General features: G+C 41.8%; 1 protein-coding gene across 8 annotated transcripts in view; it reads left to right on the plus strand.

Annotated features, from left to right (window-relative positions):
• The window catches only part of HDAC4 (histone deacetylase 4), a 475,906-nt gene that overhangs the window by 170,264 nt on the left and 281,902 nt on the right, over window positions 1–23,740 (plus strand). The gene's annotated exons all lie outside the window — the stretch shown is intronic.

The following is a 23,740-nucleotide window of genomic DNA, read 5'->3' on the forward strand; positions in this document are numbered from 1 at the left end:
TGTAAAAGGGTTAGCAGATTACAACTATAAATTTATTGAATGATCATGATGATTATGGAAAAAGTCACTTTTCCATGGTGAGTGAAAATGCTGACCAAGTGAGTATGATTGGGGATCTGCTGGCTCTTCTCGAGGAGCAGAACAGTCCAGGTGCTCCTGGGTTTTTTATTGGGGGGGCATGGAGAGAGCAGAGTGGCTGGAGCTGCGAGGTTATTCACAGAAAGTGAGGGGGGGACAAAGAGCAGAGTAGCCCCTGAATTACTGGTCTTCTCACAGGCTGGAGGAAATTACGAAGTGAAGTGGCCTCTGAGCTGCTGCTCCTTAAGAGTTTGGGAGAAAGAGTGAGGAGCGAGGAGCAGAGTGCCTTCTTATGCCATTGTTTATCAGAGAGGACTGACAGAGAGGTTGAGACTAGCATGATTGATTGGGGATGGCAGAACTAATTAAACAGGATTCTTTTTAAAGATACCACCTGGGAGAATTCTCACTCTTGGGTCTTGATTTTCTAATGTGCAGAATTCCCACAGCTCTTAGAATGTTGACCCCCGGGATCAATGACATCGGTGGGTACTGGGTAAAAGTGTCTCCAAATCCACAGCTGCTATCTTTAAGCTGGAGTACCAGGCTTTCATGGTCAAGGGTCATGTGGCAATATGGATAGAGATCTCAAACCTGGTTGACTTTTCCCCAATAGAAACACCAGGAATTTAAAAAGCTTGTCTATGAGGGACAAGACCTGATTTTGGCATCAAGCACAAGCAGTCTTCAATGAGAATGGTATTGTTGCGGGTCTGCTGGGCTACAGGCATCTCGGTTCCACTAAGAAGTGCCGAGAGCTTGAAGATCAGCTATACGCTGCGGAGCAGAGCGTTATGGAAAAAAGGCCATCCTGGATTCACTTTGGCCTATTCCTCCCTCCCTCAGGTCCTTTCTTCATTGGAGGGATGGCGAAGTCTCTCTGTAGAGAGCTTTCACAGGCCCTTAATCCATTTTTCACCAGGCACCAAAATCACAAGAGTTTTTAAAATATTCCATAGTATTACGCCTGCCTGCAATTACCAGTAATGTTCAGGTCCTCTCTGTTTGAGGCAGACTGGAGGTTTTATGTCACTGATGACCCCTAGTCACCTGTGATACATGAATCCTGACCATTGTCTGAAGTTACAAGTTCATGTTTTCCTAAAACCTGGCCTGCTCTTAAGCACCCAAGGATGCTCTTGGGTTTCGTAATATCAAGGAAGAGGTTTTGCAGAAAAACTAACCCCTCCTTGTAAAACATGTGGCACTATATGAAAGACAGGAGAGAGCTTTGTTCCATACTTCCCTGGAATCAAAAGACCAGAGGGCTAGGTTGACATGTTTCAGCAAGGAGGGCATAAGAAATAGGTTAGCATGTTTTTATGGACAAGCAAATGTAAGTGAAATCATTACATGGTTTTGGATGTAGAGGTCATTGGGCACTATCTAGCTGTATCTATTTGTTTACCTTTAGGTTTGTGTACTGTCACCCATCACCATAGCTTCTGTGTGCCTTTCACGCCAATTACATTGGTGATAGTAAATTCCCTAGTGCACTTAATGGAGTCATCTTTGGTTCTTCCATTTTGGGTTATAAAAAGCTTTGCTTAAAATAACTTTGAGCAGGGAAGACATATTGGTAGATGCTATCAGGGTCATTCTGGTAATGGTAGAAAAGCTTTATTGAACGGCAATGTTTTGTCATTCCCAAAGACGGTTGGACTCTGGATTTCTGTATTCTCCTCTGAAGGTTCATTCCACAGCTAGATCCCCTCAGCTGGGAATGCTTTGTCCCTGTGTCTTGAATGCTTCAGTCCGGCCTTTGTGATCTGCAGTGTCATAAAGGACTGCAAGTGACTTCGAGAGACAAGATGGGTGAGGATAATTTTTTATGGGACCAAGTTTTGTTGGTGAGAGAGGCCAAGCTTTCAAGCCACACAGAGCTCATCATCAGGTCTGGGAAAAGTATGCTCCCAGCATCACAGCAAAATGCAAGGTGGACAAGATTGCTTAGTATAAATATTTAGTACATATTGTAAGGGACTGTTCAAGGTAGAGTGTCATGTTAACATCTCTGTAGTCATCAAACAAAAAGAGGGGGTTAGTGGTACCTTAAAACATGTGAAAAGAGAAAAGGAGTACTTGTGGCACCTTAGAATCATAGAATATCCGGGTTGGAAGGGACCCCAGAAGGTCATCTAGTCCAACCCCCTGCTCAAAGCAGGACCAATTCCCAGTTAAATCATCCCAGCCAGGGCTTTGTCAAGCCTGACCTTAAAAACCTCTAAGGAAGGAGATTCTACCACCTCCCTAGGTAACACATTCCAGTGTTTCACCACCCTCTTAGTGAAAAAGTTTTTCCTAATATCCAATCTAAACCTCCCCCACTTCAACTTGAGACCATTACTCCTCGTTCTGTCATCTGCTACCATTGAGAACAGTCTAGAGCCATCCTCTTTGGACCCCCCTTTCAGGTAGTTGAAAGCAGCTATCAAATCCCCCCTCATTCTTCTCTTCTGCAGGCTAAACAATCCCAGCTCCCTCAGCCTCTCCTCATAAGTCATGTGTTCCAGTCCCCTAATCATTTTTGTTGCCCTTCGCTGGACTCTCTCCAATTTATCCACATCCTTCTTGAAGTGTGGGGCCCAAAACTGGACACAGTACTCCAGATGAGGCCTCACCAATGTCGAATAGAGGGGAACGATCACGTCCCTCGATCTGCTCGCTGTGCCCCTACTTATACATCCCAAAATGCAATTGGCCTTCTTGGCAACAAGGGCACACTGCTGACTCATATCCAGCTTCTCGTCCACTGTCACCCCTAGGTCCTTTGCCGCAGAACTGCTGCCTAGCCATTCGGTCCCTAGTCTGTAGCTGTGCATTGGGTTCTTCCGTCCTAAGTGCAGGACCCTGCACTTATCCTTATTGAACCTCATCAGATTTCTTTTGGCCCAATCCTCCAATTTGTCTAGGTCTTTCTGTATCCTATCCCTCCCCTCCAGCGTATCTACCACTCCTCCCAGTTTAGTATCATCCGCAAATTTGCTGAGTGCAATCCACACCATCCTCCAGATCATTTATGATCTTAGAGACTAACCGATCTATTTGAGCATAAGCTTTTGTGAGCTACAGCTCACTTCATCAGATGCTTATGCTCCAATAAATTGGTTAGTCTCTAAGGTGCCACAAGTACTCCTTTTCTTTTTGCAAATACAGACTAACACGGCTGTTACTCTGAAACCTGTTAAAATATGTGGTAACTACTTATTGTGAAGTCTGTTCCACCTTGCATTTTGCTATGATGCTGGGATTGTACCTTTCCCAGAAGTGAAGAAGAGCTCTGTGTGGCTTGAAAGCTTGTCTCCCTCACCAACAGAACTTGGTCCAATAAAAGATTATCCTCACCCACCTTGTCTCTCTAATATCCAGGGACTGACAGGGCTATAACTATCCTGAATGCAATAGATGGAGATGCAGGGTGAAATAGTCCAAAGGGCCTAAGTGATTTTAGAACTTCTCTCATTGATTCCCATTGAATTTCAGTGGAATTTAGGTGCCTAAGTGGTGCAGGCACTTTTGAAAATGTTGCCTGCAGTCTCTAATGTAGCTGGAACCTGATTTGTTAGTGGCTTTGAAGAACAGTTTAGGAACATAATTCCATCTACCTTATGTTGTAAGTGATCACAATTACAATTTCTTGTTACAATATGGGTTTTTTTTAAAGCTACCATTTTGCAGGACCAAGATAACACAGTATGTAAACTCTGTGTCAGCTGTGAAGTAGCAGTTTATTAAATAAACATAATTTCCAAAGTTGCTCATATCCTTGCTGATGTGATTCATGATGTTGCATTACAAGAAAGAAGTATAAATGAAGCAATGGTGACTTCTGCTTCATTAGGAACAGAGAAGAAAACGTTTCGGAAGAGGCTAAAATCTGTCAGGCACAGGTGATTTTCCAGTATCTAAGAGGGCGTTATAAATAATGGAGAAGAGATTATTTTTAACAACTATTTTCAAAGTTGCATGAAAGTGTCCTTCAAGTACATCATTTAAATATATAAAACGAACATTTTCTTTGAGTTTTAGAGGTGGATTAGGTAAACATTTTTCTGTAGTTCTGTCACTGGCATAGCAAAACTAAAATACTTTCATATGTATATGTTCAAATCTAATTTGTGGGATAATTATTTCTTAAAATATAACTTTTTCTTCCTGGTTAATGGAAGACTTAATGTGTAATGATTGTGAAGAAAGGAAACATTTTCTCTTTGAAATGGCATTATTTGTAATTGATCTTGCTGAATTTTAAAAAAGATATATAAATAAGTTTAGATGGAAATTCTTTTAGTCTTCAAACTAATGGAGCACATTAATGCTGCAATAGTATTCAGCGGACCTAAAAGACTTTTAAGTGAGTAGCAACTTTAGGGGAGGCAAAAAATGCTATACTTGTGATAGGGAATTTTTTTCATATATATATTCATGTATTTTTATTTGCTGAATTCAGAAAAGTTAATAGGCAGTTCTCAGGTCTTCTGACGAAACCGATTAGGTTTTCAAGCAGCATGAACCAAACGCGCATAGCTTGAGAAATAGCTTTACGTGTGTCTGTGTTTTAGTTCTCAATGTTCACTAGATGTCAGTCTGCTTATTCAATGAACTTGGATCAATGGTGAGGATGTGAGGTTCTGCGCACAGGAGTTTAGCTATATATTAAAATGTGTGAGCTAGTACTAATGATGTCTGTCTATGCCACTTGAATAAAAGCTGCTTTGAGGTTTTCATTGTAAAACTAGAATCTCCAACATTTTAATCAGAATTGATGCATTATGTAAAATATATAGGTAAGCCTCTTCAGGATTTAAATCAAATATAATGTTTCGTAGAATGCCCTCATTGCATGTTTGATCAAATACAATAATATTTACATCAGGGGTTCTCAGACTGGGGGTCGGGACCCCTCAGGGGGTCACAAGGTTATTACGTGGGGGTCGTGAGCTGTCAGCCTCCACCCCAAACCCCACTTTGCCTCCAGCATTTATAATGGTGTTAAATATATAAAAGTGTTTTTAATTTATAAGGGGGGCCACACTCAGAGGCTTGCTGTGTGAAAGGGGTCCCCAGTACAAAAGTTGAGAATCACTGGTCTACATTAAGTGTACTTTCATTTTAGCACTAGAATGAGTATGATTTTTTAAAAAAATCACGTTTCATGCCGTTTAAGCTGGAAACACTTATGTGAAGTAGTTTTCTTGTCAGTGTAAACTTTATTGTTGCTCATTTTGCTACAATTGAAAGTAATCTTAAGCAATTTCTCTACTACTGGAAGTATGAAAACAATGTGGTGTATATAATTTGCCAGGAAAATGCTAGAATGCACCATGGGAACATGTTCTTTTTAAACTCAAAAGTTTTTACTTTGAGTAGCAAAACTGTGCAAATTGGCACTAGTTTTCCCACAGCTGATCTACTATGCAAGTCATGACAGATCTGTAGGGTTTAAGGGTGACTTGGGTGTGTCCTTGTAGCATATTCCAGTATATTGACTGAGTTTGTCTCTTCCAGGAAAGTATTAACGCATTCCTTAACATTTTGGCTGTGTTTTTCATAGATGGCGTTCAAGGAACAAAGCAATTACTTTGACATGTCATACCAACCGCTGTAAAAGAGTTGGTTAATGAGGGAGACAATATGCTGCTTATAAAGCAGGTATTTAGAACAGCGTTTAAGCATAGCTAACAGATGCTTTTACTCTGTAATATGGATGTTGTAGTGCAAAAGGCATATCAAGATTGTCAGCAATAGCAACTTTAAGCACCACTCCTCAATGGTTTGATGGAGAATCTTGGTGGTTGTAGGGACTGTAGCAGACCAGAGATGGGAGGTTTCAGCATTGTCTCAGTCGGCTAAACAGAGCCTGTTGCTGCCCAAGATACAGAGTAGTCCTCACAAAATGCTAGGGATTGGTAGTAAGCAAAGAAAAAAATAGATTCTACTACTGTCTTAGTAGCCTACACAGTCAAAATTTGTCAGCATATTACTGTGGAAGTTTTCCTGGACTCTGAGACTGCAGCATAATGCCTTTAAAAGAAGTTCAGCAAAAGAAAAGTTCTGTAGCAATGATTCTCAAACTTTTGTACTGGTGACCCCTTTCACATACCAAGCCTCTTGAGTGCAACCCCTCTTATAAATTAAAAACACTTTTTAATATATTAACACTATTATAAATGCTGGAGGCAAAGCGGGGTTTGGGGTGGAGGCTGTCAGCTCTCGACCCCACACATAACCTAACGACCCCCTGAGGGGTCCCAACCCCCAGTTTGAGAACCTCTATGGTATAGCAATAGGATGCATGAAATTTCAGCTCCTTGCTTCAGCCTGTTCTTGGACCTAATTAACCAGTCACTTTCACAGATTCTTTTTTAAAAAGCTACAGCTGTTTAGAAATTGGCCATCACAAGGGGATGGACTCTGTAATAGAGCAGTTTGTCAAGCATGGACAGAAGTTTATCGTCTTTTTGTTGCTTTAGATATCCAAAAGGAATGGGGTGTCTTTTCAGTGCATTGAAACTTTCCAGCTATCAGATCACTGCCTCTAGTTCCTCTACTCCAAAAGCTTTTAAAGAAAATGCAGAGGTTTGCTCAGTTCACTATGTTTTTCTGAACCTGGTTCAGGTTTCAGAGGGGTCACTTAGAATTCTTGGATACTCAGAGCTACTTAGTCTTGTTCAAGAAAGGAGACGATTAAAATGGATAGCACGCAGGATTATTAACACTCCAGAAGATTCCTCAAGCTGACCAAGCTTAGTGTTTTATTATACTTTGTATAGTACATGGCATATCCTTCATGGAGACTGAACCTATAGTGGTAACAAAGGCTAACTACCAAGTTACTGTAAAACGACACATTTGTTGGCATCCATGTGGTAACCCAATTAAACAAGTGTACTTGTTAACATTAGTGACTATATTGTTATCTAGTGATAACTGTATAATCGGCCTATGCCTCTACTGCTGTTTGGTTGTTTGTGTCCCTAGGTTTGGTATGTTTATTAAATCACATAGGGGTGGCATTTTTAGATGATATTGCATAAGATGGAAAAATGGCAGGGTTGGACTGCCAAAGTTTCATTACACTTTTCATCTTAAAACAAATTAATTATTTAATTATGTCAGCCTTAAGATAACTCCTTCCTACACTCAAGTGTCTGATGAGATTTGAATCCAGAAATTGTCCTATATATTTATTTCCTAGTACACTTTCTGGATTCAAATCTCATCAGACCCCATTTTGATTTTCATAGTATCTAGTCTTCAGGCAGCCTAGTCTTGTGGAATAAGGACAGAGCTGAGAACTGGGAGCTCCTAAATTCTAATATTTTTTCGCCCCACTTGCTTGCTGTTTGTTCTTGGATGTGTCACGTAACCTTTCTGTGTCCATTTCCTCATATACAAGAATGGAAATGACACTTACCTATTTCACAGGGGTTGTAGGGTTAATTAATTAATAATTGCTCACCTCTTTGAAAATGTCAAGCAGCATTTAAATGTTAAGTATTATTTTTAAGCCTTAGTACAATTCACATAGGATGAATAATATACATCCTTAGCAACTTCTCTCTCTTTCTCCTCCCATTACAACAAGGCTCCAGTTGCTTATTTACCCCTCCCTGGCCTTATTTACCCCTTATTTACCCCTCCCTTCAGGTTATTAAAATTCCCTATGTTGATCCACTGCAGATACTTTGGTTTCACCACAGTCTTGAATGGGCACAGAAGTGTGACTTGCACAACTTCCTCTCTATCCCAAAAATCTAAAACATGAATTTGCATTTATATATCTGCAAAACAATGTTAGAAGAGGGCCTTTGAATGCAAGACAGTATTTATACCGAGCTTTCAGATTTTGTAGGGGAAGAAGAAAAATTAAAGATATGAAGACAAATTTAAAGAATCATTTACATCTTTAATCAGTAATTGGTTCTCATTGCTTCTGGGTTTTCTAAAAATGATGTTAATTGGCCATGAGTGAAAAATAACTGATTAATATTTCATGGGGAATTGGTCCTGAACTTAAGAATTTTTCAGTAAGAAATTCTTCAGGTTTCAGGTGTGACCTATCAGTTACTTTCTATATATATAATTATAACGTCTTTATTTTGCCTGGATCTACATCCCTGCTGGAGAAAATGGAAGTCAAAGGAACCGGGCTCTGATTTCTTTCATGCCAGGACAGTACTGTTTGGATACATATAATTAACATATGTTCCATCAGTATTCTGCTTTTCACTTGAGATGATTTAGAACCCCTGATTCAGACCATGATCAAACTTTAAATTTTGCTAGGTTCTGACTGTCAGTTCTACCATACAGTTAAGGAATTGCTTTGATAATTTCTAAAGAATGAATACAGCAGGAAAGTTCAGTAGTTGTATTCAACATGGGATTTTATGCTGGTAACACTTACCAAAACTCCTTAGCAAAAAATGTTCACAACACATGACAGGAAAGTATCTGCTGGTTTTGATAGTCCACAGAGTTAGCCTCAAGTTGGAAAAAATTATTTTATTCACAGCATATTTTTCCACAAAAAGATTTGGCTTGATCCAGAATAGATTTTTGTGATGGTACTTCATACTTCAGGGATTCATAATTAATTGGATCTGTGTAGTTCAGTGACCACATAAGCAAATGCAACTGTTACATGCTCAGCAACAGCATTCAGCCTTGGGCGTAGGAAACTGTTTTACTGAGAGAGTACATATTAAACAGGACATCAGAGTTGATCATCTACACAGCTTTTCAGGGTAAGGCGTTTGAACGCAAAATCAGAACAATGTGTCAGCCACCCCATCTGACACTGAACCTACCTCTCATTACTCCTTTCCCCTCTTCGCAGAACTGAGAAATAGAGAAACAAAGCAAGGGAGAGAAGAAAAGCCCCCAGACCAGCAAGAGGGTAGATAGAAGGGTTGGGAAGGGAGGAAAAATATCCCCTTATAATAGTTGGGGGGAGGAGGGCGGGAAGGGGGGAAGGATGGAGGCATGAACCCCTCTTCACTCCCAGTACCTAGGTATTAAACTGATGTTGTTCTTCCAGTTGCAATATGACATGACTTCTTGATGCAGTCTTTCATAGATTCCGAGGCCAGAAGAGACTACTGTGATCATCTGGTCTGAACTCCTTTATAACACAGACCATAGAACTTCCCCAAAATGATTTCTAGAGTAGATTTGTTAGAAGAATATACAGAATTGATTTTAAGCATAATCAGTGATGGAGAATCCACCGTGACCCTTTGTAAATAGTTCAAATGGCTAATTGCTCTCACTGACAAAAATTTATACCTTTATTTCCAATCTGAATTTGTCCATCAGCTTCCAGCCATTGGATCCTGTTATACCTTTCTCTGCTAGACTGAAGAGCCCATTATTAAATATTTGTTCCCCATGTAGAACTTAATAGACTGTAATCAGCCTTCTCTTTGTTAAACCAAGTAGATTGAGCTCTGAGCCTCACTATATAAGGCATGTTTCAGAGTAGCAGCCGTGTTAGTCTGTATTCGCAAAAAGAAAAGGAGTACTTGTGGCACCTTAGAGACTAACCAATTTATTTGAGCTTAAGCTTTCGTGAGCTACAGCCCACTTCATCGGATGTGAGCTGTAGCTCACAAAAGCTTATGCTCAAATAAATTGGTTAGTCTCTAAGGTGCCACAAGTACTCCTTTTCTTTTTACTATATAAGGCATGTTTTCTAATCCTGTACTAATTCTCGTGGCTCTTCTTTGAATTGTCTGCTTTATCAACATCCTTCTTGAATTGTGGACACCAGAACGGGACACAGTATTCCAGTGGTAGTTGTACAAATGTCAAATAGAGAGGTAAAATAACCACTCAACTCCTACTTGAGATTTCCTTGTTTACGGATTCCAAGATTGCACGAGCTCTTTTGGCCACAGTGTCACACTGGGAGCTCATGTTCAGCAGATTACTCACTGTGACCCTCAAAACTTTTTCGAAGTCACTACTTCCCAGGGTAGTCTCCCATCCTATAAGTAAAAAGAACAGGAGTACTTGTGGCACCTTAGAGGCTAACAAATTTATTTGAGCACAAGCTTTCGTGAGCTACAGTTCACTTCATCGGACTAACACGGCTGATACTCTGCATCTTGTAAGTGTGGCCTACATTTTTTGTTCCTGTATGTGTACATTTACAGTTAGCCATATTCAAATGCATATTGTTCACTTACACCTGATATACAAAGTGATCCAGAGTGTTCACAATGAATGATGGATCTGCTTCATTATTTACCACTCCCCCAATATTTGTGTCACATGCAAACTTTCAGTGATTTTTTTTTCATTCCTGGTCAGTGATAAAAATGTTTATATAGCGTAGGCCCAAGAGTCTATCCTTTTGGAACCCCACTGGAAACACACCTGCTTGATGATGATCCCTGTTCACAATTACATTTTTGAGATCTATTGTGTAGCTAGATTTTAATCTATTTAGTATGTGCCATGTTAATTCGATATCTTTGTAATTTTTTAATCAAACTGTTGGGGGATATCAAGTCAAACACCTTACAGAATCATAGAATATCAGGGTTGGAAGGGACCTCAGGAGGTCATCTAGTCCAACCCCCTGCTCAAAGCAGGACCAATCCCCAATTAAATCATCCCAGCCAGGGCTTTGTCAAGCCTGACCTTAAAAACTTCTAAGGAAGGAGATTCTACCACCACCCTAGGTAAAGCATTCCAGTATTTCACCACCCTCCTAGTGAAAAAGTTTTTCCTAATATCCAACCTAAACCTCCCCCACTGCAACTTGAGACCATTACTCCTTGTCCTGTCCTCTTCTACCACTGAGAATAGTCTAGAACCATCCTCTCTGGAACCACCTCTCAGGTAGTTGAAAGCAGCTATCAAATCCCCCCTCATTCTTGTCTTCTGTAGACTAAACAATCCCAGTTCCCTCAGCCTCTCCTTATAAGTCATGTGTTCCAGACCCCTAATCATTTTTGTTGCCCTTCACTGTACTCTCTCCAATTTATCCACATCCTTCTTGTAGTGTGGGGCCCAGAAGTCTAAGTATATTACATCAACACTATTACCTTTATCAAGAAAACTTGTAATCTCACCAGAAAAAATATCAAGTTAGATAGGTTTTATTATCCATAAACACATGTTGATTTGCATTAATTATATTATCCTCCTTTACTAATCAAATCCTGTATCAGGTGTTCCATTATGTTGCCTGGGAGCAATGTCAGGCTGACAGGCCTGTAATTATCTGGGTCATCCTGTTTACCCTTTTTTAAAAATTGGCACATGAGCTTTCTTCCAGTCTTCTGGAAGAAGTGTTCTAACACTTACTGAGAATCAGCATTAATGGTCCAGCGATCTCCTCAGCTACCTCTTTCAAAACTTGGATGCAAGTTACCTGGACCTGCTGATCTTTTAAAATATCTAACTTTAGTAGCTTCTGTTTAACATCCTCCAGAGATACTAGTGGAATGGAAAGAGAGTTATCAGTATGAGACTATATCATTTGATTTTTTTCCCCTTAGCCAGAACAGAAATATTTATTGAATACTTCTGCCTTTAATGCAGTCATGCTGATAATTCTACCATTTCTGTCTACTAAAGAACTAATACCATTGTCCAGAATTTTTTTGTTCCTTATATATTTTAAAAATATTCCTTATTATCCTTAACGTGGTTGGCCATAGATTTATCCTTGTGTCCGTTGGCTTCTTTTATAAGTTTTCTGTAATTCTTAAATTCTGATTTATATTCATTACTATCAACTTCCCCTTTCTTCCATTTGTTAATATATATAAATTTTTTTCTAGCTGCCTTGCCTTCCCCTCTAAACCATGTCGATTTTTAACCAGTGCAGCCTTCTTCCTTAACTGTGGATTGTGGCTTCTGGGGCATCTAGTAATGCATTCTTAAACGATTTCCAATTGCCAGTTACATTTTTCTGATTAACTACTTCTTCCCATCTGATTTGGCTTATAATTGTTTTCCCTTTGTGAAATTGGCCCTGTTAAAGCGTGTGCTCTCTCTCTTTTGTTTTCTTTACTGGTCTAGATTTTATTTTGCTTGAGCATTATAAATCAAGTGAGGATCAGTTGTACCTAAGCTACCTTCTGTGATCAGTTCCTCATTATCTGTTACCACAAGGAATGAAGAATTGCCCTGTGTTGGCTGCCACACTTTTTGAGTTAGGCAATTGTCATCTATAATGTTTAGAAATTCCAAGAATATTTTAGTACTGGTAACATGAAACCTTTAGCATATGTCACTCAAATTTAAGTCCCCCCATAGTCCGTTATTTTCCCTACCAATTATAGATAGGAGCAAAAGGAGGAAGTCGTCATGTTCCCTAGTGTGATTTGGTGGTCTGTAGCAGACACAAACTCATCTTGTGCTTTATCTGTTAGGCCATTGATCCATAAGTATTCAAGTTCATTTTCTTCTGAATTATCAGTGACTTGGAAACAGGTAATTCCATTTTTGATATAGAGTACCACTCCCTCTTCCCTTTTGCCAACTGGATCCTTCTTAAGGAGGTCATAACCATTGATTTTAACATTCTGTTTGTGTGAATTATCCTAGCAGGTTTTGGTAATAGCAATTAAATCTAATTTATGCTCATTTAATGAGCAATTCTGCTTTCTCTTGGTTGTTACCCAGGTTCATAGCATAGATGTTATAGGCAATTTAAGAATTTCTTCTCGTCATATCCTTTGGTTCCTTGATTAATTCTGTTCTCAACATCTTGATTTTGTGCTCATTTTGCACAAGGTGGGATGTTCCGTCAGTTATATTCTGCAAGTTTTGAAGCTTGAGTACCACTCCTTTATGTTTTTGATATTACTCGGAAAGGGATCCCTAGTTTAATGGCTTACCTGAAATCACCTCTAACACACTGCAGCAGTTCCCATGTATTGCTCTGAAGAGTTACTTTGTTTTGAGCTGTGGCCTCGATGCAGGACTTGAATACTCTCCTCCCCTTCCCCTACTCTTGTGCTGGAAGGTGCAAGGTCCAACCCAAACAAGAATGGCAACATAGCTTTTCATTGGATAAGCTGATTAAATGTAGGAATTTTTTCAGTTTGAACCATCAAGTGTTATTTTGACTTTTACTGTGAAGGGCTTTGGAGATGAGATATGGTATCTTCATCAAATCAGAGGTGCTGAGATCTGAGTGGAAACAAGAGCCACTTCCACCTCCCCTTACAATTTCCTCCTTTCCCCCTCCTTTTCCTGTATTGCTTGCTCTACAGACTTTGGAAGGTCCCTGAGCGAATATCTACCCTCATTCTCCCTACCTGTTGTGACAAACCAGCTGACTCTTCATCATGGAGCAACTATGGGTTCCCTGCCCAACCCCAGCCCCTGTCTTCCCCTGTTGCTTTCTGTCCTGTTGGGAAGGGAGGAGGATGTGACAGCAGAAGTTGGTAGGAGGTTTGGCCCAGGAAGAGTAATGAGGTGGTAGAGTGAAGTTTTCTGCAACCTACCTCCCAGCAGCCCCAGAAATTTGTCAGCTCCACGCTAAATGCTGTTGGGAACTGGATAATTTTCTGTTTGTTGAGTACGCTGTAGTACACTATACTTGAGTAGACTCGTGCCACAGCCAACTCCTGAAAGAAGCTTGTGGCTGGTGCTGGGCCCCCGCTTGCCCCTGGGATAGTAATTTGAGGTCAGCCTTAAACCAAAGGCTCCTATGTTCTTTCTTGGAACACTCTCTGTAATTAAATATCCTTTCATTTTGCTTAAGCTTAATACCTTTCAACCTAAGCTACTCTTTTGTTACTCGTTTCTCCCTCTGTTTGCCATTTGTCAGCTATTTCATATTGGATGAATCATTCATGTTTGATTAGAAGTACTTCATTATAGAATAGTCCTAAGTTTTTATTATCTAATTTACATGTTTGGAATATCACACAGAATATGCTTACAATTTAATGTCCTTTGCTAGAGACGTTTTTTTTTAAAACTGGGAAGAAGCTCATGCCCACAGCAGTTCTACCCAGTAAATTTCATAAGCCAATTTTGCATAGAAACGTCTAACAAAATTCTGAGAGAAGGCTAAACTTTATCTGTACTCAGAGTGTTCAGCAGCAACTGTAGCAGCTACTTAACACGTTCTTCATGGCAACTGTGGGCCACATGTTTTAGGACAAACCTCATTTTTATCCTGGCCACATCCCCGTCATGTTCACAAAGATCTTCGTTATGATGGTACCGTTAATGGATCTTTTCCAAAGTCCTGAGTTGCCAGCATATATCAAGGATAGACAAGAGGTGTAGGAGCTAGAGCAGCAACTTCTTTGGGACCTTGGACCTTCAGTGATAATTTTGAGTCTCAGCAGACACTGGGAATATGAAGAGTGTTTGGAACTCAACTCTTTACAGACTGTGTGTGTGTGCAGCAAACCTTTCTTTGAATAACTTTATTAGAAAAAGCTAATGAGAGCAACTTCGTTTTCTGTCCAAAATCGTTTTTTGTTTGACCTGTACTGGGAAATTATCATGAAAAACTTTGTGCTGCAGTCCTGTTGTATGTATTCCAGGAAACTGTTACTTTCAGACTATTTGATAGCATATTTATTTTGATTTGGAAATTACAAGTAAGGCGGATCATAAGGGCTCAGGAAGGAATGCACACAGATGGTGCCTATATAACGTGATGAAAAAATATATAAAATGTGAGTCAATCAAAACGATACTTGGACTTTGTTTTAAAAAGTACAAATGTAATGTTTCAGAAGGAAGAATATTTGCATCCTATTGCTGTGAGAAATAGAATGGTTTCTGTTAACTCTTTTGACCATGTGGAATAAGCTTAGACAATCAGGAAGCAAGAACCAATACCATACAACTTGTCGTGTCACTATACAGCTTGGAAATATTCTATGTGACCTTTCACTCAAGTTTCTGCAAAAGCGTTGTGCAAAATTTCTGCAATTCCACAGAAGTTCAACAAATTCAGAACCAGCACATTTTAAAACTTTGAACATTTTTGGTCAGCTGTAAAGTAAAAACATATCTATATCTATACAATACAAGCCACAGTGGTGTGGAATACAGTTCTGTGGGCTTCTATACGTGGCAGGCTTAACCTGCAGCTTTTTGATGTCAGGTAGCCCACAGTACACAAGATGCACTAATAGCATGCACAGAGGATGCCTGTGCCCGCTTTTAAAACACGTTGTGTACATGTGGTGCCACCTTGCTGTGTACTAAGTATGTGGTATTATCTGAATGTATCCCATGGTCCTTTGCTTTGCTGATGAACAGTGTTCACCCTGGTATTTTTCTCTGTGCATTATGGGATGCACAGTGGGAAACAGGCATATAAAAATTTAAAAAAAAACCATGTTTCCATGGTCTCTGCCCCGAGCCTTCCTTTCTGGGTGGGCCAGCACCATTTTTGAATGCTGTCAGCCAGCATAGGACCCAGCAAAGCTGTTTCCGCTATGCTGGTAACCGTGAATACCCAGAGGCTGCTTGAGCTGTATTTCATTGCTCAAAGCTGAATGAATTCTGCTTTGGACTCCTCCTGCTGCATCATGGGCCAGGTGATGTGACAGCAGCTTGAAGAGGTTCAGAGTCAGAGAAAGCAGGAAGAAGAAGCAGCGGAGGACATTGAGCAACTGATAATAGATTCATAGATACTAAGGTCAGAAGGGACCATTATGATCATCTAGTCTGATCTCCTGTACAACATAGGCCACAGAATCTCACCCACCCACTCCTGCGATAAGCCTCTCGCCTATGTCTGAGCTATTGAAGTCCTCAAATCGTGGTTTAAAGACTTCAAGGAGCAGAGAATCCTCCAGCAAGTGACCCGTGCCCCATGCTACAGAGGAAGGTGAAAAACCTCCAGGGCCTCTTCCAATCTGCCCTGAGTGGTTACTGGAGCAACCTCATACTGTGAAATGTCATTTCTGGGCTTAGGAAACCAGTGTGGTGTGGCGGGAAAGGATTGTTCTGCAGTGCTTGGATGACCAGCAGTGGTGAGAGAATTTCAGGATGGGGAGAGCAGCCTTTTTCTGAGATGTGCTGAACTAGTTTGGAGCCGCAGTGGTAGCGTACCAACATGTGATGCTCCTTGCCTGTTGAGAAGTGGTTATCATTGCCATCTGGACGCTAATCACCCCTGAATACTACTAGTCTGTAGACAAGCAATTTGACATGGGAAAGTAGACTGAGGGCCATTGTCATGCAGGTGTGTGATGCCATGGAAGAGGTATTGTTGCACAGAGTTATAAAGTTTGGTAGTGCTGAGGAAATGACTGAGTTGCTTTGCATGCATGGGGTTCCCAGACTATATTGGGTGTAGTGATGGGACGCATGTACCAATTACTTGGTACTCCCCTCCCTCCCTGCTCCTCCCATGTTGGGGCTCAGAATTCATAAACGAAAGGGGTATTTTCTCCATGGTGCTTCCAGGGCTGGGTGAAATCCAGGGCTTACTTATGGACAGAAACACTGGATGGCCTGGAAGGGTCCGCAGTGCTGGGGTCTTTCAGAACTCAGCTCTGTGTACCTCAGTGGAGAAAGGACTCTTTGTCCCCAGGAACACAATGGACATCAATGGTGTGGAGATTGCTCCAGTTTTTCTGGGAGGACCCAGCATCCAGGTTAATGAAGCCATTCATAGGGTGTTTGGATGGAGGGAAGGGACTGTTTAACTACCTCCTCAGTAATTGCAAAATGGTAATGGAGTGTGCATTTGGCCATTTGAAAGGAAGGTGGCACTGTTTGTGGAATGGTTTGGAAGCAGCAGGGGGAAAAAGGTGCCAAAAATTATACAAGTATGTTGTATTTTGTCCAGTATTTGTGAGTATAAGGAAAGTTTTGTTGTGCCTTGGAGGTGCTATCTGGGGGCAAGCTGTATAGTAATCCCTCTACATCTCCTTTAGGCTGCCCTGACTCTAGATAACATTACGGTGAGGCGGGTGACTGAGAGGAAGAGAGGCCTTAGTCAAAAAGACAAAATGGAAAATCACTGAGACACTGTAAACCTATTCACTAAGATTGTCCACCCCAGAAGTGCTGCAGTTGTGGAAGGGAGTTGCAAGCTATAACGGGAACAAACTGTGCAGCTAACCCTAAATGTCTGGATAAAAACTGAGCAATTTCTCAATTTTAGATTCTGCTTTATCTGCCCTTCTCACACAGTGAAATTGCAGAGAAAAAGAGATGGAATTCTGCAAGAATTGTGTGAAGCTCACTGTTCCCAGTCTTTCTCTATTTAAGCTTGTGAAAAGCCATGAGAAGCTTTGGTATCCCTATGGTAAAGCTCTTTGCCTGTAAAAAATGCATGTTACAGGTCATCTATACCTTAGCAGGGAACTGTATTCCATGTCAACTGAGAACACTAACCAAATTTATTTTCCTGTAATCATTGTCTCAAACTTTTGCATTTAGCATAAATAAATATATTCATTATTGGAATCCGCCACAGAAGGCGGTGGGGTAGAAGTTGCGGCTGCCATTTTGAACTGGTGAACGGACACATTAGTGGGCAGGTAAATAGGTATGTGCTCTCTGTGGCAAGGACTTAAAATGGTTGATAGTTGGGGCTTTAACATGAGCCAGAGGCTGACGGTCTGGCTGCAACATTTTGGGAGGGAGAGGGAAAGATACAGACAGTGTGGGCTGAGGGAGGGCAGGTGAGGACCTTGGACTAGGAAAGACTCCTAGCTCACTCCATCTAAAATGACTGCAGCCATGGGGCACCTGGAACAGAAGCTGACATGATGCTGTGACATAATAACAATACATTATTTTTTAAAAATAGATATTTACATGCTGAGGTTCCCTCCATAGGATCTGGCTTCTCAGACCCAGCCTGGGTTGCTTCCTGGGAGTTGGGCTCGGTTATTGTACAGCAGGAATCAGGCTTTGTTGCTGCAGGGCTGGCATCATGGTCCTGCCTGAGTTCTGAAGAGATCCTGACTTCTGTGAAGTTCTCACTGGCTTGCTTGGGCTCCTCTTCTGATGAGCTTGCTGGCCCTCTTTGGGATAGAGGGGGCATGCAGCAGGCTCCACAGTTTTCCTGGGAGTTGAGTTGTAATGCGGTCATGCAAAATCCTGTTCAGGTCTTCAAAATACATAAGTTACTTGTCCCCTGCTGGATTTTTTTCCTGTCATCCATGGTTTTAAATGTAGGTCCTCTTGAGCAGTTTACTCTTTATCCAGTGCTATTTGATCTCCTGGTCATGACCCCTCACATCTGCAATGTCCATTCAGGTGGCTAGCCACAAGAGCTTCCTGCACTGATGCTTCTCTGCAGATGGCGATGAGATCCAGGGTCTCAGTACAGCTCCAAGCAGCTGCTTGAGGCATGTTGTAGGGTGTCTGGGGTGATATTGCAGCAGTTCTGATATACTTGAATCCAAGGGCAAAATCTGGGCTCGTACCTGCTTCTAAACTGGGGAGGAGGTATCAGTCAGCTTTACAGTAGAGCGAGGGCAGGAATGTAAACACATAGGTCAGTAACAGTTGTCCACAAAGTAGTGTGGGATAGCCATTGGAGGACAGCCCAAGTAGTGAGCAGCAGCATTGCGTATACACAAATAGACCGAACTAACTTGATCTGCAGCAATTAGCTCACTTTGAAAGAGGACTTCAGAGTTCATGATAAATTCAGACTTAGTGCACATAATGATTTTCATCTTGTGTACACAAGCATTTTCAAACCAGGTTCACATGACTTAATTTAGTTTAACTCCCCCTCTCAATGTAGACAAGACCTAGAATTGTTCTGTTGCAAGTAATGAAGCCACAAGTGATTTATGCAGATGATCCCAAATGAATGTCAATACAATCCTTATACTTTATTAGCCTATTATATATTACATATAAGCCATGTAGTTTTTCAGTAAAACATTTTTTTTATGTTTGAGTGTTCAAAAGCTGTACTGGTGCTACTTTGTGTATCAACTCTTGGGCTAGGTGCTTTGTTCTCAGATCCTGTAAAGAGATGCATGTGGGCAGAGCTCAGGGAGTGAACGATGGTCTGCTGAATTAAGTTGCTATCTGTAAAACTCCTGAAGTAGGAAGGTGTATAGCAAATGAGTCAGGGGGACTGCAGGAAGAGCAAGAATAGTCTGGGATTAAGACAACTGAATGTTGTCCAGGGGAAGTGAGTTCTATGTGTGCTAAAGGATTCCCATGTGATGCTGGGCAAGTCACTTAAACCACAGTATTCACAAGTGGCCACTAGTTGTGTGTTTCTAAAGTTCTGGGTACCCAATTTGAGATGAATCTGGCCTGATCTTCAGAAGTACTGCAGCTGAAGTCAGTGGGAGTTATGGATGTGCAGGACCTTTGGTAGTGGGACTGCATGTTTTACAGAAATAGTTGAGTCACAGATTCATAGATTTGAAGGTCAGAAAGAGACACTGTGATCATGTAGTCCGACCTGCAAAACACAGGCTAGAGGAGCTCACCTTGTAATCTCTGCATCGGGCTCATAACTTAATCTTTTAGAAAGATATCCCCAATTATTACTTAGAGCCTTTCCATTTTCAAAGGGTTTGATTGATTTTGTGATACATACACATGTAATCCTCACAGTCCTTATGTGCAGTATTTAGTATCCGCATCACTGGGCTGGCACTAGAAACCAGATCTCTTAGCTTGTTTCCGAATTATCCGTGAGACCACCATGCTTCCCAGTTTTTTGTCCCTTCTTTAAAGTTCTGTTCCTCTTTGAAAAGTAACAATAAAAGTACCAACTACCTTGCTCAATAGATCTGCTTTTTTCATGTATTCAGTCAAAGCTGCTGAATTTAGCAACAAAAGTTTGGGATATTTTCTGTTTTTCACTCCTCTTAGCCCTGCTGAGCCTACACAGCTGAACAACTGTGAATCATAGAATATCAGGGTTGGAAGGGACCTCAGGAGGTCATCTAGCCCAAACCCCTGCTCAAAGCAGGACCAATCCCCAACTAAATCATCCCAGCCAGGGCTTTGTCAAGCCTGACCTTAAAAACCTCAAAGGAAGGAGATTCCACCACCTCCCTAGGTAACGCATTCCAGTACTTCACCACCCTCCTTGTGAAAAAGTTTTACCTACTATCCAACTTAAACCTCCCCCACTGCAACTTGAGACCATTACTCCTCATTCTGTCAACTGCTACCACTAAGAACAGTCTAGATCCATCCTCTTTGGACCCCCCTTTCAGGTAGTTGAAAGCAGCTATCAAATCCCCCTTCATTCTTCTCTTCTGCAGACTAAACAATCCGAGTTCCCTCAGCCTCTCCTCATAAGTCATGTGTTCCAGTCCCCTAATCATTTTTGTTGCCCTCCGCTGGATGCTTTCCAGTTTTTCTACATCCTTCTTGTAGTATGGGGCCAAAAACTGGACACAGTACTCCAAATGAGGCCTCACCAATGATGAATAGAGGGGAACGATCACGTCCCTCAATCTGCTGGCAATGCCCCCTAGTTATACAACCCAAAATGCTATTAGCCTTCTTGGCAACAAGGGCACTCATATCCAGCCTCTCGTCCACTGTAACCCCTAGGTCCTTTTCTGCAGAACTGCTGCCTAGCCATTCGATCCCTAGTCTGTAGCGGTGCATGGGATTCTTCCGTCCTAAGTGCGGGACTCTGCACTTATCCTTGTTGAACCTCATCAGATTTCTTTTGGTCCAATCCTCTAATTTGTCTCTGTCTCTCTGTATCCTATCCCTACCCTCCAGCATATCTACCACTCCTTCCAGTTTAGTGTCATTGGAACAGTGAAATGGAATCTATTCCATATTGTACATTATCATTAACTTGATTTTCTAAGCTCTAATCAGTTTAGTCTGTGCAAACCCATTTTAATAATTGTGATGCTTTTCCCACACTCCCATAGGGAAAGTCAGAAAAACAACTGAACCTTTATGTTTGAAATTTGGTATGCTTATAGGCAAATGGATTGTACAGGTGTAACTGAGGGCTTGATTTGGCCTTCAGAATCTTTACTATTAGTGAGGAGTGAGATGGAAAGAATCTAGCTTGCCTTCCAGAGCCCAGGATGAATTTGCAGGGCTGGCATTTAGGGGAAAAAGACTTGGAACTCCATGATGCTGTGTTTTTCCCTTTTCAGAACAGAAGTGCTCTTTTAAACGGGGGCAATAATAATATTTTGTATTTATGTAGCACTCTTTCATTTGTGTATTTCAATATACCTTACAAAAATGGAGAAACGCTTATACCCGATTCACAGACTGAATAGATAAGTTGGAGTTGCAGCCATAGGCCCTACTGAATAAAACATAAGTCTAGCAGACCAGCAAACTGAATTCTATTCCTGCATCACTCGCTCTCTGGTGTTCAAAGCTTGCTTTTTCTTTGCCTTTGCGCTTGTAAAATGGGAGCGATATTACTGGCTGGGGTGACTTGGGGTCTCCCTCAATAGGTTTTGTGGAAGGTAAAGTGGTAAGGCGAGTTAGGCAGAGCGGGGGCAGCAGGGAAATAGAACTCCTCATTATTAATATGCCTTTTACCAAATGCTGGAGTTTCTGAAACATTTGTGAAGCTGTCTTGTCTGTGTCAGCACAATGCAGATGACTAGGCATTTCACTTAACAGTTAACCTAGCAGCATTGTCATGCTCACAATTCTGAGGGATGACCGCATACAGGTACTGTAGCTTAAGGTTTACTTTTCACTGCAGATGGAATGGACTGTATTGGAGTAGAGACTTTCAAATGTATTACCAAATATCCAATCTAAACCCAAAGTCTTTGAGATACCTTGAGGAAACCTGAGGTAATGTACCTGAGCTATTTTGTTCTCCTCCTTTTAAAGGCAACATGATTAAAAAAGAAAAGCCCAGTAGATGTGAAAAAGTAAAGCCTCCCCTTTACATTAATTGAGTTATGATGTGTATCTCTATTGTCTGGAGCAGCATGAGACACACAGTCCAGCACCAGCACTGAAGGTTCTCTTTATGAACGGGGAGCTCTTTGCTCCTAAATATCCTGAAATTTGATGTAATATTCTATGCAAAAATAAAAAGCTGCTTCAGGAATCGCTCTGCGACTTGTGCAGATATGCTGAACATTTTGTGGCTTTTTTTCAAAACAGAGATTATTACTATATTCTTAGTTGAAAGGTATCATTATAAAAATTGAACAGAAGTCACCACACTGTTTGCTCAGCGGTAACCACAGCACATTCCCGAATGGGTAACGAAGGTGTGGAGCTCAACATGGAATGCAAGACCCCTGGTCACTGAAATTTAAACAGATTGTGGAGGTAAGATTTCCACTCCATTTGAAGTGTGGGGGGCTTAACCTCACTACTTAGTATCTGGATTCTAAAACCAGTTACAACATTCTGCAGAGAGTTGCTCACCATAGCCCTCCCCTGCTTCAGTAGTGTGTAAAATCTGAAAGCAGCCCGGCTCTGCTGGCAGCATGGATAGAGAACATGGTGTGCTGCAAATTGCAAATGGAGCAATTTCTAGACAATTAAAAAAAAAAAAGAAATTATAAACCACATGTTCACTATGAAAACATTGTTGCTTATTATGTATGTATCCCTGTAGCGAGGATGTGCTATGTCTTGAATTTGAAATAGGTTAAACCCCCTTCGGTGGACTGCTATGGGAAACCTAGCCCTTAGGAACTGCCAAATGCGGAGATAGAAGCAGACAGCTGTGGCTTGTAAGGTTGCTGGGAGGTGGAGGCAACATCTTTGTACCCTATCTTGTGACACGAGGAGGAGGAGAAGTGACTTCCAGAAGTGAGTGGGGGGTGTGTGTGTGAGAGGGAAATGTATCTGAGAAGGAAGAATAAGTGCTCTCACCTTCCTCTAGTCCCTGAGGCTCTCGAATCAGGCCCAGACAGAGAAATTCAGGAGTTAATGCTCTTGCTTATACAGGACAATATTCTAGACCAGAGATGGGCAAACTATGGCCTGCAGACCAGATCCGGCCTGCGGGACCATCCTGCCCGGACCCTGAGCTCCCAGCTGGGGAGGCTAGCCCTGGCCACTCCCCCACTGTCTCCCCTGCTACGCTGCCGCGCGGGCAGCTCTCTGGGCGGCGGGGCTGCGCCCTCCTGCAGGGCAGAGCAGCAGGGTGTCTAGCTCTGGCTGGGCAGCGTGGCTGCCAGACATGCTGCTTTGAGCAGCATGGTAAGGGGGCTGGGGGGTGGCATAAGGGGCAGGAGGTCCCGGGGGGCAGTCAGGGGACAGGGAGCAGGGGGCGGTTGGATGGAGCAGAGGTTCTGGGGGGGGTCAGGGGAGGAATGGGGGTGGGGGTTAGATAGGGGATGGGGGTCCCAGGGTTGGTCAGGGGACAAGGAGCAGGGAGGGTTGGATGGGTCAGGAGTTCTGAGGGGGGCGGGAAGTGGGAGGGGGTGGATAAGGGGTGGGGGCCAGGTTGTTTGGGGAGACATAGCCTTCCCTACCCAGCCCTCCATACAGTTTCGCACCCCGATGTGGCCCTCAGGCCAAAAAGTTTGCCCACCTCTGTTCTAGACTGTTAATACAAAGGGAAACTTTACTATATTCTCACTTTGACTTGGCTACATGATTGTTTTGTATCTTCTCTGGGTGAGGTTGCAGAAAATGGGGACTAGAACTCTGCTTATTTTGGGACCTGAATTAAAAGGGTGGTGACCATAAACCCCAGTATTGGAGGGCAGGCGAGTTGCAATCTTCCGATAAATGTAGAGAGTGTTGTGCTGTGGTA

Source organism: Caretta caretta, chromosome 11, assembly GCF_965140235.1.
Source record: "Caretta caretta isolate rCarCar2 chromosome 11, rCarCar1.hap1, whole genome shotgun sequence".
NCBI lineage: Eukaryota > Metazoa > Chordata > Testudines > Cheloniidae > Caretta > Caretta caretta.